The 4,016-nt window shown below is 35.6% G+C and overlaps 1 long non-coding RNA gene across 1 annotated transcript; it reads left to right on the top strand.

The window, feature by feature from the left end:
- Window positions 1–331: 331 nt before the first annotated feature.
- Window positions 332–1,144, top strand: LOC121267349. Its single transcript, XR_005940972.1, has 2 exons — window positions 332–893; window positions 1,075–1,144. It is a non-coding gene; the product is annotated as an uncharacterized LOC121267349 (long non-coding RNA).
- Window positions 1,145–4,016: the final 2,872 nt, after the last annotated feature.

Genomic DNA, 4,016 nt, shown 5'->3' with positions numbered 1-4,016 from the left:
TTTTCCTGGAGATCAATATGAGAATTTATGAGATCCATAAAGCATGAAAGTAAACTTTGCTTTATGTGTTTAGGGATTCATCCAATTATTTTCCGAAGTGGTGGAGTAGCCCGCCAGTTTTGACAATTCTGAAACAGATCACCATGTTGCCAATCACATGCACTAGACATTCTTTGTAACACCCAGGCCCATAACTTGGCCCAGGCTCACGAAAATACCAGCCTCTTGAGGAAACGCCGTCATTCAGTAAGTTCAATTCTTCTCTCTTTCAGTTCTCTCCTCCCGTCACTTTATCTCTCTTTCCCACTTATCCACTACACACGTTCCTTCCCCCACAATCACCCCACCCCCGACGGTTTTCCCCCTCTTCCCAGACAGTTTTTATTTCCTTCCTATTTCTTCTTTTCCCGTCCTCCCTAATTCACGCCACTCCCTCAGGAATTCTCTCATCCCTCTACTCAATCTATGGCAGGTCGCACAATCTCTCTATCTCTCAGAATCACCTAAGGCTTAAGCCGGAAACCAGCACCCTCCTTCCACTCAGTCCATGGCAGTCCGAGAACCGCCCCCATCTAAGTCGTGCACCGCCATCGCAAGCAGCCCCGCGAGACACTGTCGTGCACGCCACCACGGTAACTCCTTCGTTTGTCTCCCTGCTTATCTCTTGATTTCTCACCCTCCATCTATGCCTCTCACTCTCTCTCTCTCTCTCTCTCTCTCTCTCTCTCTCTCTCTCTCTCTCGCTCTCTGAACAACCTTCAGCCGCAACTCATCATCGGACTACCGCCAACCATAATGTCGCCCACACCGTTTCCAGCCCTCAATCTCTACTCCTCCGCTACCATCCCACACGCAACGCCATGAATCACCACAATGTAACATTGTAATTGGAGGTATAATTTCTATATCCATGTTTTGGGGATTTCTTTTTTTTTTTTTTTTTTTATGTCGAGATAGTTGAAATTGAGAACTATTATACTAATGTAGTTAGAGTTTGTAAAATTATGGATTTGAGGTCGATGTTGTGAACTGTGCGCCGTGCGAAGCGTTGAAAAATGTGTAATTGTGATGCAGATGTGTGCGGTGTAAAGTGGTGGGAATAATTGTGTAGTTGTGAAGTGGCCGGAAGCCATGTGAAGTGCCTGAGTTGAACTATATAATTTTGGCGTATGGTGTGAAGTATATGGATAATAAGCTCGTGATTTTGAATGGAACTGTACCCTTGAATTGGGTCATAAAATTTGGGAACGTGTTTGTGTTGCTAAAATTTTGCATAGATGGAGTTGTGTGTTTGTCGAGGTCGGGTGGATGGAGTGGTTTGTACTGTGTGAGTATGGCGGAAGTTGGAAATAGAATAGGTAGATATAAAAGCATACTGTTGGAGTATGAAAATCGTAAAGGTTGGGAGTTTTGTTGTGGGTCGTCTAATTGTGTCATTTATTGTAGACGTGCCAGTTTATTTGTATTAATTTATAGAATATTTAATTACGTGGGTGACGATCAAAATTTGCTTGACACTTTTGAGAGGATTTTCATAAAAATTAAGAAGTATAGGTAGTGTTCTCATGCCAGACTTGGCATAAAAAAAATAGACTAAAATCAATTTTCAAAAAATATGCATATTTTATTATGAAAAGAAATTTGAAACAACTTCAGTTATTTGTTTTACATTAGTCATGAAATCTGTATAAAAGAAAAAAATATTTTTGTCATGACTGGTGCAGTCATGAGTAAATTTTTGACATTTTGCTTCTGAATTGTATAAAAAAAAAACGAATATAAAATCTGTAAATTTGTGCATATTATTGGACGAGATTAGTTAAACACAATCAATTAAGCACAAAAGGATGCCATGGTTATTGGAGAATTTTATGGTTGGTTTGGAGAATGAGATGAGATGACAATTTTTTTAATAGTAGTAAGATAGTTTTTGAATAGTTTGAATTAAATATTTTTTAGATTTTGTGAAAGGAGATAAAAAAAAGTTAAATAAAAAATTATAAAGTTAAAATATTGTAAAAAATTAATTTTATAATATTATTTTTGTTTAGAGATTTGAAAAAGTTGGAATTATTTTTTATTTTTTATTTAAAAGTTTGAAAAAATTGCAATAATTAGTTTAAAAATTTTGTATGAGTTATATTTGAGAATAAGATGAAATAAAATGAAATGAAATCATATGAGAATTTTGTATTTTGGAGGGCTAACGTTTATTTTGAGACTTGGTGTTTCTAGTAAATTATTTCAGAATAGTTAGTTTAAAACAATGAGATCTATTTGTAATTGAGAAATTGAAATTTATATATATCCTGTGAAATATGATTTTAGGTGATAAGTAGTAACTTTTCGAACCACGGCATTACATTATTATTCTCTCCCTTTCCCCTATGTATACGATCATGCATCCAAAGATCAACCCAGTCCCCAAAAAAAATAGAAGATCTTACTTAAGTCATTGATGATGAAACCTCTACAGCTGGAAAGATGGACTTGAAAATTTCAAGCAAGAGATTGCTTGAAAATTTCAAGCTGGAAAGATGGATCTTGCTTGTCCTAGCTACATAATAAGATCTTATTATGTAGCTAGGACAAGCAAGAGGTGTCGTGATGCGTTTGGTGAAACGAGAGGCTCATGCCTTTGGGGAGAGGCAGATTTGCAATATGGGTACCAGAACTTGACGTTGTGCTATTTCGCACATAGACGTCGAAAGAGATGGTTTAGGATTAAGCTGAACTGACGTAGCCCATGGCAAAAAGTGGGGTGGAAAGCGTGGAACAAATTGGCACATAATACTCAAATGGCAAAGATGTAAGCATTCATGGGCCGATGAAGGATTTGCAGATCTAGAACACAACAAAAGCAGCTATATTTAAAGGTAAGCAAGCAGGTCCAAATCATCTATGTACAATCTTAATTGGAAAATACTAGCGGAGCTCCTCAAATTTATTGTTCATGTATTTTAATTTTTTTTATTTTTTTTTACTTAATAGTTAAGGAAGTAACCATTAATAAAATTGTGTATTTTTTTATTTTTTTCTTAATTATTAAGAATGTTAAAAAAATACTTAAAAGAAAAACAAAACAAAAAGAACAAAAAATTTATAACCAGAAGTACGCCCAGTAGTAAACGCTGGATGGCCCGCTAGCATGATCGATCTTAATTTGCTTGAGTATTTCCCATGCGCATGCCTTGGAGTCTAGTGCCTAGCTAGTGGTCCTTAATATGGGGCCATATCATTGGATTTAGACCTCGACTTTGAGATGTAAAACTCCATTCCAGACCATCCCAGATTCCCAACTGCCAGCCCCAAGCCTAAGCACATAGATCAAAATTTCGCAATCTACTCTATTTTTTTCTATTTGAGATAATTAGCCTATTTGGATAGTAAGATAAGATGAATTAAAATAGTTTATAAATAGTAATGAGATTATTAGTTGAAATTAGATGATAAGATGAGATGAGGTGAGATGATTTCACCTCACTTCCATATCCAAACGGGCTATCTTAATTTGCTTGAGTATTTTCTTGGTGAAAAATTATTCTTATCAACTATTATTCACCACCCTATATTCTACTAGCTAGACATGCCTGGGAATCTGATGTCTGGCTAGTGGTCCTTAATTTGGAACCATACCGTTGGATTTAAACCTCCACTTCGAAATGTAAAACTCCATTCCAGGCCATCCTAGATTCCTAATTGCCGGCCCAAGCCTAAGCACATAGATCAAAAACTTCACACTCTACTCTATTTTCCATTTGAGATAATATATAGAATTTATTATGAGATCTACCATCTTCACTGAAATTTGTATTTGACGTTAATTATTTTTTAAATTTATATTCAATTTGAATATCAGGCCAAAATGATTTCATTAAGTTGACGAAACAGATTTAATTAGCATGTGAGCAGGTATAACATAATTAATAAAAAGAATGGCGTAATGTTTAATTCAATGGATAAACGACAAAAAGCTTATTTATTATAAGAATTTGAAAATGCTTATGTTGACAAAG

The sequence above is a fragment of the Juglans microcarpa x Juglans regia genome, chromosome 5S (assembly GCF_004785595.1).
Source record: "Juglans microcarpa x Juglans regia isolate MS1-56 chromosome 5S, Jm3101_v1.0, whole genome shotgun sequence".
NCBI classification, from domain to species: Eukaryota; Viridiplantae; Streptophyta; class Magnoliopsida; order Fagales; family Juglandaceae; genus Juglans; species Juglans microcarpa x Juglans regia.
The sequence above is the reverse complement of the archived record's forward strand: the minus strand, read 5'-3'. Positions and strand labels throughout refer to the sequence as shown.